The sequence below is a fragment of the Rhinatrema bivittatum genome, chromosome 2, assembly GCF_901001135.1.
Source record: "Rhinatrema bivittatum chromosome 2, aRhiBiv1.1, whole genome shotgun sequence".
NCBI classification, from domain to species: domain Eukaryota; kingdom Metazoa; phylum Chordata; class Amphibia; order Gymnophiona; family Rhinatrematidae; genus Rhinatrema; species Rhinatrema bivittatum.
This window is the reverse complement of record NC_042616.1, coordinates 5,401,948-5,416,868: the sequence shown is the minus strand read 5'-3', so window position 1 is coordinate 5,416,868 and position 14,921 is coordinate 5,401,948. Positions and strand designations below refer to the sequence as shown.

The window sequence follows — 14,921 nt, the reverse complement described above, 5'->3', positions numbered from 1 at the left end:
TCACATGTGGTATTAATCCCCATGCCATGCATGATAACACACCTTTCCATTCACACGTCTTATTAATCCCCATACCATGCATGATAACACACCTTCCCCATCACACGTGATATTAATCCCCATGCCATGCGTGATAGCACACCTTCCCATTCACACGTGATATTAATCCCCATGCCATGCATGATAGTACAGCTTCCCATTCACATGTGATATTAATCCCCATGCCATGCATGATAGCACACCTTCCCATTCACATGTGATATTAATCCCCATGCCATGCATGATAGCACACCTTCCCATTCACACGAGATATTAATCCCCAGATCTTCCCCATCACACGATATTAATCCCCATGCCATGCATAATAACACACCTTCCCATTCACACGTGGTATTAATCCCTGTTCCATGCATGATAGCATACCTTCCCCTTCACACGTGATATTAATCCCTATGCCACGCACGATAACACACCTTCCCATTCACACGTGGTATTAATCCCCATGCCATGCATGATAACACACCTTCCCCTTCACACGTGATACTAATCCCCATACCATGCATGATAACACAACTTGCCCTTCACACGTGATATTAGTCCCCATGTCATGCATGATAACACACCTTCCCCATCACACATGATATTAATCCCCATGCGATGCATGATAGCACACCTTCCCCTTCACACGTGATATTAATTCCCATGCCATGCATAATACACCTTCCCCATCACACGTGATATTAGTCCCCATGCCATGCATGATAGCACACCTTCCCCTTCACACGTGATATTAATCTCCATGCCATTCATGATAATACACCTTCCCCATCACACGTGATATTAGTCCCCATGCCATGCATGATAGCATACCTTCCCCTTCACATGTGATATTAATCCCCGTGCCATGCATGATAATACACCTTCCCCATCACACGTGATATTAGTCCCCATGCCATGCATGATAATACACCTTCCCCATCACACGTGATATTAGTCTCCATGCCATGCATGATAGCACACCTTCCCCTTCACACGTGATATTAATCCCCATGCCATGCATGATAGCATACCTTCCCCTTCACACGTGATATTAATCCCCATACCATGCATGATAACACACCTTCCCCATCACACGTGATATTAGTCTCCATGCCATGCATGATAGCACACCTTCCCCTTCACACGTGATATTAATCCCCATGCCATGCATGATAGCACACCTTCCCCTTCACACGTGATATTAATCCCCATGCCATGCATGATAGCACACCTTCCCCTTCACACGTGATATTAATCTCCATGCCATTCATGATAATACACCTTCCCCATCACACGTGATATTAGTCCCCATGCCATGCATGATAGCATACCTTCCCCTTCACATGTGATATTAATCCCCGTGCCATGCATGATAATACACCTTCCCCATCACACGTGATATTAGTCCCCATGCCATGCATGATAATACACCTTCCCCATCACACGTGATATTAGTCTCCATGCCATGCATGATAGCACACCTTCCCCTTCACACGTGATATTAATCCCCATGCCATGCATGATAGCATACCTTCCCCTTCACATGTGATATTAATCCCCGTGCCATGCATGATAATACACCTTCCCCATCACACGTGATATTAGTCCCCATGCCATGCATGATAATACACCTTCCCCATCACACGTGATATTAGTCTCCATGCCATGCATGATAGCACACCTTCCCCTTCACACGTGATATTAATCCCCATGCCATGCATGATAGCATACCTTCCCCTTCACACGTGATATTAATCCCCATACCATGCATGATAACACACCTTCCCCATCACACGTGATATTAGTCTCCATGCCATGCATGATAGCACACCTTCCCCTTCACACGTGATATTAATCCCCATACCATGCATGATAACACACCTTCCCCATCACACGTGATATTAATCCCCATGCCATGCATGATAGCACACCTTCCCCTTCACACGTGATATTAATCCCCATACCAAATGCATACCAAATGCATAAAAATCAAGAAATATAACAGATCAACGATAGCAATAAAAACAAAAATGTCAAATCAGCTGATGAATAGAGCAACATCCAATAATTAAAAACACATACAAGAATGTTTAAAAACTTATCCATCACCTGATAAAATATTTCAAAGCAGCAAGTGCATTACAGCCAGTAATAAAACTGCTAAGGATTTAAAAAAATCTCTCACTCTCCGTACTTAGTGAATTTTAGATTTCCAGTCCCTCTACAATTGCTGTAGAATGGAGGAGGGTGCACAAAGTTTAACCTGTCTTTCACTCACACACACACACACACGGCACAGGTACCTCTCACACCCACACAAGCAGTCTCTCTCATACACACACACACACACACACACACAGATGCAGGCACACTGTCATACACACACATGCACTCAGACGCCCATACACATGTGTGCAGGCACTCATACATATGCAGGCAAGCACTCTCACTCACACGTAGGCACTCTCACACACACCCAGGCAGGCACACACATGCAGGCAAGCACTCACTCACACGCAGGCATTCTCACACACACAGGCAGTCTCTCACACTCACACATACACTCTGGACTTCTCCCTCTTCTTTGGCTGCCGGCTAAAGGGGAAATGCCAGTGGCCTGGCAGGGGAATCTAATTCTGCTGCATGTCTTCCTATTTCTGGCAGGGAATGGAAGCCCCACCAGCACATCATTACTCCATACCGCTGTGGGGCCTTCTCATTACTGGCAGATGGTGGGACCCCACTCCAGTACCAGAGATACCAACATTGGCTCATCTGAATGCGAGTGATTTTCCGCCCCAGTGAGTGAGATAGTAGGCTAAAGAGTGAGATTCTTCTGGCGGTGTGTCTGGGTATAAACTGGACTCTGTTGGACTCTGTGGACTGCTCCCTGTACCACAGGATGCAGATGGCATTTTGATGGTCATGGGAAACACAGTCAGATTCTGCAATGTTCAACAATTTGGGGAATTTATCACTGATCTCCCTCCCACTTCTGTAATGATGAGTCGACCACAGGTCTATCTCATAGCAGGCCTCACATATCTGGATCACAGCAGCACACCGCCATCCTCACGCCTCTCTGTGGCTCCTTAGGCCCATGCCTCTCCTTGGCTCTTATTAGTATTGCGGTGGGAACCTAGCCATGATATGGGAAGATGATGTCATTGTTGGCGGGGTATTTAAACCTACTTGCTCCTGCTGGTTGGTGCCTTCACAACAGGTCTCCTGCTTGTTTTACCAGTGCTAGTTGCCCAGCATGCTCCTGGTCATTCCCAGTGCTCCTGTTTGATCTTGGTGTCGCCCTTGTGAGTCCTGTTTTGCCCTGTTGTAATTTTTGCTGTCCTTGTCTGCCTCTGTTGCCTGTTTCTGCTTATTCTCCTCATCTTTTTGACCTCATATCGGACCTGGACTTCAGTTTTGCCTTCTACCTGCCCTGACCTCAGAATGGACCTCATCTTCACTCTGCTCGGTCACTGATATAGCCTTTGCCACCATCTTTGGATCAAATCAGGAAAGTCTTACAGGCTGCCAGAACCTGCAGGCTCAACCCAAGGAGGAGGTGCTTGGCTAGCCATAAGACTCTGATCCATCAAGTCTAGAGGGCGTGAATAAAGAGGAGGCAAACACTGCACGGAGCGGCAGTAGCCACAGAGGCATTCACGGAGCGGGATGCCAGTGGCCAGTAGTTGGTGTTCCACCTTCACGGAGCGGAAGGATGGAGGGCTGCTATCTCCAAAAAAACCCAAAAAACAAAAAAAAAAACAAAAAAATAAAAACAGGGGTGGGTAAGAGTATGGGGTAAGGGTGTGGCCTACTTGTTACAGCAGTTGCTACCTCTAATTGAGCTGGACGTTCACTTGGGTGCAGATACGGCGCTGCTCTCTAAATTGGTGGTGGGGTGGAGGGGAATTAGGGCTGGAGGGTACTGGAAGCCAATAGTAACAGGTGGGAGAGAAAAAAAAGGGGAAAAAATGGATAAAGTGCTTAGCTTGCTGGGCAGACTAGATGGGCCATTTGGCCTTCTTCTGCTGTCATTTCTATGTTTCTATGTTTCTATGTAAGACCTACTCCTGTGGTTCTTGCCTCACATAGGTTGCACAAACTTAGCAGCACAAGGTCTCAATACCCCACATCACACCAGACTGTGAAGATCATGAACTCTACTGACTCACCAGTGCTTCCGCTTTTGCAAGGCCTAGCCTTACAAGTTTAGCACTCGTGAGGTCTGAACTAAACCTCTGCTAACGTATTTTATTTATTTATTTATTTGAGTTTTTCTATACCGGCATTCACGGAGATTCGTATCATGTCGGTTTACATAAAACGAGGGGTGATCAATACATTATAAACGTGCATAAATATAACATGAGAGTATACATTTACAAATTATAACAAGTTATAACAAGTGCGCAGAAAAATCAGTTACAATAAAACAAGGATGGTTCTAACTGGGAGAAGAAGAAGAGGATGATAGAAGTTTAACAAGAAGTAGAACGTGCAGTGTTTGGTATGTCTGTATCAGTTTAATGGGTGATAATCCGTCTTTCTGTATTTGGTGGAAGAGCATCAGTCAGAGTCCGGAAAGGCTTTCTTGAAAAGCCATGTCTCCGCTATCGTTTATATGTTTGAATTAATGACCTGTCCTTTCTCTTCTTCCTCTGCCAAGTTCTAATCACCCTGTTATATGTAACTGCCTTTTTCTGCACCATTGTTTTAGTTTATGTTTACGATACACCCTTGTTTTATGTGAACCAGCATGATGGGACTGCGTTCTCGAATGCTGGTATATAAAAACCCGAAATAAATAAATAAATAAAATGTCTTGGATGCCAGTCAAGCACAGAGCATGTCTTGGATGCCAGTCAAGCACAGAGCATTACCACGCAACTGTTGGCCCTTGTGCTGGCTCCTCTGGTGCAACAGTTTCTGTCTGAGATGCCTGCATTAACCTTTCACTTCCATCCCATTATGATGGGAATCCAAATTTCTGCAGAGGCTTTTTGAACCAATGCCAGGTCATTATTATTATTATACGGTTATTAACACACCATGCTAATAACCGCCTAGGATAAATCTCTGTTTATTTATTACTAATATATTGTTTTTGTTGATTATATCTATCACTCTTCAGTTGTTATAGTTTAAATTCTGCCCTGTCTTCCATCTCCCATGTTTTTACGCTCCCTGTTTAATGTAACTTTACCTTCTACCTAGATGTTAATTGGTTTCCCCCTGTTCCATTGTAAACCGGTACAATAAGACCTGGTCTTGAGTATCGGTATAGTAAAAGAAGTTAAATAAATAAATAAAAATTATTGAGTTACAAGCTGCAAGATTTCCCTCTGACCGGGCAAAAGTAGTCACATTATCCCTCTTCTCACCAGACAGGCTCTAGCTTGGGCAGGCCTGTTATGGGATCAAACAATCCCACATTAAACAACTTGGCTGATGCTCTGGAACACTTCCATTGAGCTTTTGAGTAACTGGAATGCTCCTTCTCTGCTGAAGCTTATTTTCTGTGTCTCTACCAAGGTTAACCATTGATGGGGCAGTACGCTATTCAATTCTGGACTGTAGCAGCAGAAATTTTCTGGAATGTGGAAAATTTAACAGCAATATTCTGGCAAGACCTGTCCACCCAGATCAAAGACAAGTTTTTTGGGTGGGAGATTCCTGTATCCGTAGATTTACTGCCCTCTTTGTACTCAGATTGACATCTGTTCCAGGAAAGGTCCTGTGAGTGGGTCCATGTTCAAGTAGCTCCTTGCCTGTTTCCCAAATTCCAGTGCCCTCTCTTGGTCCCAGCCAAAATGTTAATCCAATGTGTATTCATGAGGAACGTATGCAAGTGAGTAGCTCTCAATTGAAGAAGGAAGAGAGGCGCCAACCCCAGCTGCTGAATCTGTTTCTCTATTGTGAAGCCTTTGGGTGCCACGCCAGCACTTGTTCTACAAGGCTGGGAAACTTCAGTGCCTAGGGCTGGCTGGGGACACAGCTGTCATAGACTGGCAGGCGAGAATTAGGTAGCACCCCCTCAGAAACAACACATCCAAGAAAGTGATTTTGTCTTACTTAAGGACAATCAAGAACAATGCAACCATCGGCTTCTGGCACTGGTTAACAAAACTATTCTCAGAAAACATGGGGAACTCTGAATGGTTGAGGTCAAGGCTGTGAATCATTGGATAGCAATGAAATTCTACAGACCCATCTCTGAAGTGAACATAAGGCTTGTCATACTGGGTCAGGCCAAGGGTCCATCAAGCCCAGCATCCTGTTTCCAACAGAGGCCAATCTAGGCTACAACAACCTAGTAAGCACCCAAAATTAGATAAATCACAAGCTACTATTTCTTATTAATTAATAGCAGTTTATGGATGTTTCCTCTAGGAACTTATCCATACCTTTTTAAACCCAGCTACACTAACTGCTTTAACCATATCCTATGGCAATGAATTTCAGAGCTTAATTATGCGCTAAGTGAAAAAGAATTTTTTTTGATTTGTTTTAAATGAGCTACTTGCTAACTTCAAGGAGTGCAGCCTAGTCCTTCTATTATCTGAAAGAATAAATAACTGATATTTTTTTATTTATTTTTCATTTTTATATACCGGTGTTCCTGTATAAAATACATATCGCACCGGTTTACAGAGAACTGAACTGTCGCCTCAGGGGCGGATACATTGAAACAGTAATTGAAAACTTGTTAATAAACTTGTTAAAACTTGAACAAGTTAATATACATTAACTTGTTCAAGTCCTTTCATGATTTTGTACACCTCTATCATATTCCCCCTCAGTTGTCTCTTCTACAAACTGAACAGCCCTAATCGCTTTAGCCTTACCTCATAGAGCAGCCGTTCCATGCCCCTTATCATTTTGGTCGTCCTTCTCTGCACTTTCTCCAGTGCAGCTACTGTTGCGGCCCCGACTGCCTCCCCCACGACTGGGGTCGGGGCCTCTTACCTCCGTTCCAGGCCGCAGGAAGAAACGCCAGGGTCCCGGCATGGTAGGCTGCACAGCCGCGGCATCTCCACGTGGGAGACACCGCCGAGTCCCTCGCTGACTCCGCCCCCAGCGCGTGCGAGAACAGGGCATTTAAAGGTCCAGCACCCGGAAGTGCTGGACAGCCCCCGGATGACGTCAGACGCCGGCAGAGTATATAGGCCGGCATCTGACTCCAGTACCTCGCCTTGCAACGAGGTTCCTCTTCTGAGACTTGAGTTGCCTTCCTGTTCCTGTTTTCTGCTGACTCCTGGTTCCTGATTCCGGTTTGCTCCTGATGTTCCTGCTCGCTGCCTGCCTTGACCTTGGACTTGCTCCTGACTTCGTCTGCTTCAGCCATCCACGCTTCTGCTGACTCCTGGTTCCTGACTCCGGTTTGCTCCTGACATTCCTGCTCGCTGCCTGCCTTGACCATGGACTTGCCCATGACTTAGTCTGCTTCAGCCATCCACGCTTCTGCTGACTCCTGGTTCCTGACTTCAGTTTGCTCCTGACGTTCCTGCTCGCTGCCTGCTTTGACCTCGGATTCGCTCCTGACTTCGTCTGCTTCAGCCATCCACGCTTCTGCTGACTCCTGGTTCTTGACTCCGGTTTGCTCCTGACGTTCCTGCTCGCTGCCTGCCTTGACCTCGGATTCGCTCCTGACTTCGTCTGCTTCAGCCATCCACGCTTCTGTTGACTCCTGGTTCCTGACCCCGGTTTGCTCCTGATGCTCCTGCTAGCTGCCTGCCTCGACCTCGGACCTACTCCAGTGTCCTTCTGCTTCAGTCTTCCACTCTTCTGCTGATTCCTGGTTCCTGACTCTGGTTGCTCCTGACACTCCTTGGTTCCGCCTGCCTTCACTTCGGCCCGGTCCTTGCTTCTCCCTTCCAGCCTTGTAAGTCCCAGCGGCCCCGATCCCTACGGGCTCCTCCTGGGGGGATCCCGGGTCTCCTTGGTGAAGACACCGCCAGGCCATCTGACCATCCGCCTCCCGGCCTACCCTAAGGATATCTCCTTTCTCCAGGCCGGCCCAAGGGTCCACCTCTCCTCCCGGACATAACAGCTACATCCTTTTTGAGATGTGGTAATCAGAACTGCACACAGTATTCAAGGTACGATCTCACCATGGAGCGACATAGAGGCATTATGACATCCTCTGTTTTATTTACCATTTCCTTCTTAATAATTCCTAACATTCTGTTTGCTTTTTGTTGTAAACTGTGAGGTTTGTTGTAAACTGTGAGGTTGGACACTGTGGCAGCTCACCACGCCCACGGGGGGAATCCCGTGAGGGGCCACAGGTCAGGCTTAGCTCAAGACACACAAACACAGAGTTTAATCTTTTATTAGACTGTGTAAGGAAGCCACCAGAAGTGGCAGTAGTGAGCAGCTAGAATAGCCCGGCAGGGCTGGTATCCCTCAGGCGCTGGAACAGCGACTCCTCCAGTAGCAGTGCTGTAGTGGAAAGAACTGAGAGAATGAGTACAGTGGAGAATATACAAGACCCCAGTATGGAGATCCCCAGGGTAGGGAGAGCAGACCTTCGAGGAGCGAGTATCTGAACCCTGAGAGCTGGAAGTCTTGCAGATGATGTACTCATACAGCGGTTCCATGGAGATGGCACTGGGGATGAACGAAGGCAGGCCCTCGAGAAGCGAGTGCCTGGTTCCAGGGAACAGCTCTGAGGTGAAGATGGTAGTACTCACTGATGTTGAAGATTAGCAAATCCTTCCAGGCAGAAGAGAAGGTAGGAGTAGGCAGCGAGTCAGGGAACATGGGTCCTCGAGGAGCGAGTACCAGTTTCCTGATAGCGACCTAGAAAGCAAGTGAGGCCCCCGAGGAGCGGGTACCCTGTTAGCATTAGAGAGTCCAATAGAGATTGGAGAGGCAGAGTAGCTGGGTATGGAGAGCGAATCCCATCCATAGGATTCCCGTAGGATAACCCCCATTGCTAACTCAAAGGCTAGCAAACATTGTAGGCTTTAAATATCCGGGCAGCATGACGTCATCACGGAGGAACGCCCCGGAGGTTCGCGCAAAGTAGGAAATAAGAAGGGCTGTGCGGCGCGCGTGCCCTATGGTACAAGCAGAGCATGGCGGGAGGCAGCACCCAAGCCGGTCCGGGGATGCCGGAAAGGACGGCAGGCAGATGCCGTGGTAGCCAGGCATCCATCCGCAGCATGAGGAGGAGCAAACAAATAGAGGTAGGTGGTGTGAAGCCGTCGGAAAGGGACGGTTGCAACACTTTTTGATCACCACAGCACAGGGAGCCGACAGTTTCAATATATTATCCACTATGACACCTAGATCTCTTTCCTGGGTGGTAATTCCTAAAACAGAACCTAACATTATGTAACTACAGCAAGGGTTATTTTTCTCTATATGCATCACCTTGCACTTGTCCACGTTAAATTTCATTTGCCTTTTGGGAAGCCCAATCTTCCAGTCTCGCAAGGTCCTCCTGCAATTTATTACAATCTGCTTGTGATTAGACTACTCTGCATAATTTTGTGTCATCTACAAATTTGATCAAGTTACTAATCAAACCTCTTTCCAGATCATTTATAAATATATTAAAAAACACCGGTCCAAGTACAGTTCCCTGCGGCACTCCACTGTTTACCTTTTTCACTATGAAAACTGACCATTTAATCCTACTCTGTTTCCTATCTTTTAACCAGCTTGAAGTCCACAAAAGGAGAGCACCTCCTATCTCATTATGTTTTAGTTTTCTTAATTTGCGAACAACATGAGCATGAGCCTCTCTTGCTGTGGTTCAATTCCCTCAATCTTACGGGCCAGGCCCTAAGGTCTGCACTGATGGTGGGTGAGTTAGTCTTAATACAGGCTAGGCTATGACAGAGTCCAAGAGTCTATGGTGGATGTTGAAGACTTGATGGAGGCAAGGCTGTGGCTGAATACAAGTGTGGAGCAAGGCTGAAGAATGAATTCTGGAGTGGAACAAGGCTGTAGACAGGAGCTGAACATGGCTGAAGATGGAAGACTGGAGCTGAACAAGGCTGAAGACTGAAGCAGAACCAGGCCGAAGACTGGAACAGAACCAGGCCTTGCTGAGGTGAGATTGGAATTTAGAGAAGCCCTTATAAAGGGCAGGAAACTGTGACATCATTCTTTGGCATCTAGAGAGATGCGTCACTGAAGCTATAACCCCCCAGAGCTTACAGATGGTTCCCTCCAAACTATTAGTAATTATGGTTTGGCCCCAGCCAGTGTGTCTCAATGCAATTCCAGAACTTTCTAGGATTTCCCAAAGACCTCATTTGTAATTCCTCCCGCGGCCGGAGCCACGGGAGGCATCTTAACTCTGCCAGCCAGCTCCCATGCGGCCTGTAGGCCGCCACCATTTTCTTCGTGACTCGGATCGTACTGCCATGCCTCTATGCGGCAGGAGCCGGTGACACTTCCCCTCTGTGGCCCAGAGGCCACCCGTGCTCCTTTTCCACACAGCGGACCTTGCTGCCGTGCTTCCTTGCGGCTCGATAGCCGCCGATGCCTTCCCTGCATTGGCAGGGCCGCTCATGCCTCTTTGCGGCCTGGAGCCGCCGCCATTTTCCTGACTTGCGGCCTGGAAGCTGCCGTTTCCGATGCCTTTTTCGCGGCCAGGGAGCCGCCATCGACCGGGCCTTCTATTTGTCCTGGAGGCCGTCCCCAAAGTCCTCTTCTGTGACCAGGAGGTCGCCCCGGAGCTCTTCTTCATGCGGCCTGGAAGCCACCATCATCTTCTCACTTCAGCGGCAGGAGCCGCCTCCGCTTCAGGCCTGCTTTCCCATGTAGCATGACTGCTCTCCAAGGTCCTGCCCTTCTCCTTAGGTGTGAGGCCGCACCGCTCTTCTGTATTTAAAGGACCAGTCATTCAGAGCTTCTCCTAGTGATGTCATCAAGGCATTCCTCTTCAGCCCTACTTAAGGGCCTGCTTCCACTTCATCCTCACCTTCACAAGGAGTCAGTTCAGGAGTTGGACTGCTCCTGGATCCTATTCTAGCTCTCTGATTCGGTAGCCTCCGATGACGTCCTCCTCCTCATCTTCTTCAAGGCACTCCGTTCCTCGTCATCCTTGTCTTTGATGTCCGTGATCCAGTCCTGATATCCGTGATCCAGTCCTGATGTTTCGTGAGTCCAAGTCTTGAAATGTTCCATGTTCCAAGTCCTGAGATGTTCCAGTCTGATGTATCTTGTCTTGATCCTCCAGGTCCTGAGTAACCCATGCCTCCGGAGGTTACTTGCTTTTACATCCGAGTTCTGGATTCCTAGTTCCAAGTTTTATCCTCATCTGTATCCTGTTCTGTCTCCGGAGGATCCGAAGGGTTACTTCGCTCCTGTGCTGTGAGACGTCCTGAGCTTGTCCCGCTCCCCTCGTGGTCCGCGACCAGCCGTCCGGCTGTGTAGGGTGAGAAGGGGACAGTGTGGTCTGCGACCAGCCCCCGGGCTGTGTAGGGTGCGTGAGGGCCTTGCTCGTTTTTGTTCCACGTCCGAGTTTTCGTCCCAAGGTCTTCACTTGAGTCTTCGTCCCAAGTTCCACGTCTGAGTCTTCGTTCCAAGTTCCACATCTGAGTCTGCAATCCCAGAGTCTCCGTCCGCCCTTGTCTCCTTTCCGGCCTGCCACCTTTTCTGTTCTCAGCGGCAGGTCCGAAAGGGCTTGGAGTGGTTGGAGGATCACGCAGAGACCAACCTTGCGTGGTTGGCCTTACCAAGGCTGTGCAGGTTGGCAGGGGCCTGGGCTTCCAGTCCTAGCCCAGACGAGACTTTGATTCATCTGCCTCGTTGCTTCCGTGGAGCTCCTCTCCTGGTTCACCGGGGTCCAAGGGCACACTTCTCCCGGGGATCGGGAGCGCTTCCTAGTGTTCCTTCCTACGGATCCCCAACACCTCAGGCAGTTCACCCACCATTATTCTACTCTTATTGCTCCCATTACAGCCCTCATAAAAAAGGGCCAAATTCAAAGAAGGGACACCCAAAGCAACTGAAGCCTTTGCCTTCTTGAAATCTGCCTTTCCTTCTTTACCAGTGCTAAAAAGATCTAGAAGTCAATGCCACCTCTCTGGGCATAGGTGCTGTTCTCTCGCAGTCTGCATGTACCAGGAAACTCTTACCCTGTGCCTTCTATGCTAAAGAAATCTCCGCAGAAAGAAACTATGGCATTGAAGACTGGGAGCTGCTGACTGTTAAACTAGTTTCATTGATCATAAGAAACTCTTATGCCTCCAAACTGCCCGAAGACTTATTCCACAACAAGCCAGATGGTCCTCGCTCTTTGTCGGGTTTAACTTCTACCTAATCTACCAGCTGGCTGGAAAAATATTAAAGCTGATACTCTCTCTAGGCTTTTTTGATCCTGATGACACTTTCAATGACTCAATATTTTATTAATCCAGGTCAGATTGTTGCAGTCACCTTCATGATACCAGTTGGACTCCCTCCTGGAAAGACTTTTGTACCTAAACCTTGTTAACAGAAAGACTTGAAATGGGCCGATGATTCTAAACTGGCTGGCCACTAGGGTATCCGCAAAACTTTAAAACCTGGGAAACTATTGACCAGTGAGCCTGACTTCAGTGCCAGGAAAAATCATGGAAAATACTATAAAGAATAAAATCACAGAACATATATAGATATGCATGGTTTAATGGTACACAGCCAACATGGATTTACCCAAGGGAAGTCTTACCTCACAAATCTTCTACATTTTTTGAAGGGGTTAATAAACGTGTACAAAGGTGAACCAGTTGATGAGGTGTATGTTACGCATCCTGGCTGTGCTGGTGCCTCGACCGGCCCTGCTCACCTCGCGCTTCCCTCCATAAGCTCTGGGCACTCCTCTCTCACTGCTGCAGCCAGCTCTTGGCATGTTCCCCGGATGCCTCCATCGTCACAGGCCTCACAGCAGAGCTCCCGTCGGGGCTCCGGGTCCTCGGCATCCTCGGTCCCGCCCCAGGTGCGTGCGTGGCCTGTGCTTCCTCTTTTAAAGGGCCCAGGGTGGGAACCTTGGGCCAGGTGCCTCCCGATGACGTCGCCTAGCACAAGTATATAACGCAAGGCTCGTCCCTCAGTTCCTCGCTTTGGCAATCGGGTCGACACATTCTTGTGTAGCTAGTTGCCGTCCCTGTGTTCATGGGTTCCTTGATCGGTGCTTGTGCCAGTGTTCCTGCGTTCCTTGTTCCTTTGCTTGATCTAGTGTTCCTGCGTTTTTTTCCAGCGCTCCTGTGTTCCTGTGGTCCTTCCTGTGTCCCAGCATCTATTCCCGATTGCTGTTCCGTGTTCCACTTCCCAGGTTGTATCTTCTCGGACTGAAACACGGTACTGACCTCAGCTTGCCTCTGACTACGCTCGGACTGATACACAGTATTGACCTCTGCTTGCCTTTGACTACGTTTGGACTGCTGCCTGGAACTGATCTCTGCTTGCCTTTGACCATGGTTGGACCGCTGCCTGGAACTGACTTCTGCTTACCACTGACCACGCTTGGACGGATACCCTGGCTTTGACCCTTGCGCTCCATTCGGACACTCTCTTCGCTTCTCCTGTGACCACCAGACCAGCCTGCTCTGATGCTGCCCACAGCCTTCAACAAGCTAGACCACTAGGCACTGCCTACCCTTCATTTCCTGTTTCCAGTGGTCTCCGGTAATCCTTGTTTCGGTCTAGCTCACCTGTTCTCCACTAGCCGCACACATTTGCTCTTGGTGGGCACACCTCTTCACTACCTCTCTGGGAGACCCTCAGAGGCCCACCTAAACCCAGGTGTTCCGGGTACCCAAGGACTCAACCTGCGGAAACCCCGGACTGTTATTGAAGAAGCTCCAGCTTGCCTCTGTCTCCTAGTGTGCTTTGCCTCCTGGTGGCAGGCGCTCTCTGGGTCTGACCAGAGGGCCATACCAATCCTGCACCTCCAATGCAACAGTGTATTTAGATTTTCGGAAGGCATTCGACAAAGTCCTGCATGAGAGGGGATAGGAGGTGATGTCCTTTTGTGGATTGTGTTACCATTTCCAGTACCGGCAGAACTTCCTCCTGATGTCAGCGTGATTCCGCATCTGGCACCCCTGTTCCCGCGACGACAGCAGCACGCCTTCGCCCCGCATGGGCTCGGCGTTCTCCGAGGACGTCAGGAAATCATTCCTGACGCCGGAGGCAAGTCTCGTGCAAATCACGTCTTGGACACGCCCCCTGACGTCAGACGCCGACCAGCTTCAGTTTGCGCGGGAAGGGATTGATATATAAGGAGAGCTCCTTCCTGAGCTCGTCGCTTCGGCCACAGTGCGTTTGGGGAGTGTTTTTGCTGCTTACCGTGCCTGTTGCTTCAGCTCCTGACCTGGACTGTCTTATTGGATTACTCTGCCTGCTGCCTGCCTACTGGATTGGTTTGCCTTGGTTCCTCTGTTTGCTGCCTGCCCTGACCTGGACTGTCTTATTGGATTACTCTGCCTGCTGCCTGCCTACTGGATTGGTTTGCCTTGGTTCCTCTGTTTGCTGCCTGCCCTGACCTGGACTGTCCGGCTGGATTACTCTACAGGCCGCATCCTCAGGATTGTCCCTTCTTGCTCCCTGAGAGGGTGACCTTCAGTTCCTGTGCTTCCCGGACTCAAGGTAAGCGGTCTCGACCCAGGTTCCACTTAACCTCAGTAACAGTTGGCCGAAGCCATGGAACCATTCGACTTGGCCGCACTTCAGGCTATTCCCGGGATGGCCAATCGAATTCAGCAGCAACAGGGGGTCCTAGATCAAGTCACAGGGGTCTTGGATCGCCTGGTTGCTCGAATGGATGCTTTAGCCCATACCCCAGCAATACCCATAACCAGTACCGCAGCGAATCCTACTCCTATTAGGATTTCTCCTCCGCCCCGATTTAACGGAACTGCAACACTTTGTAGAGG

At 48.8% G+C, this 14,921-nt stretch overlaps 1 protein-coding gene across 1 annotated transcript in view; it reads right to left on the bottom strand.

Moving 5' to 3' along the window:
* The window catches only part of LOC115086013 (ovomucoid-like), a 126,331-nt gene that overhangs the window by 54,377 nt on the left and 57,033 nt on the right, over window positions 1-14,921 (bottom strand). The gene's annotated exons all lie outside the window — the stretch shown is intronic.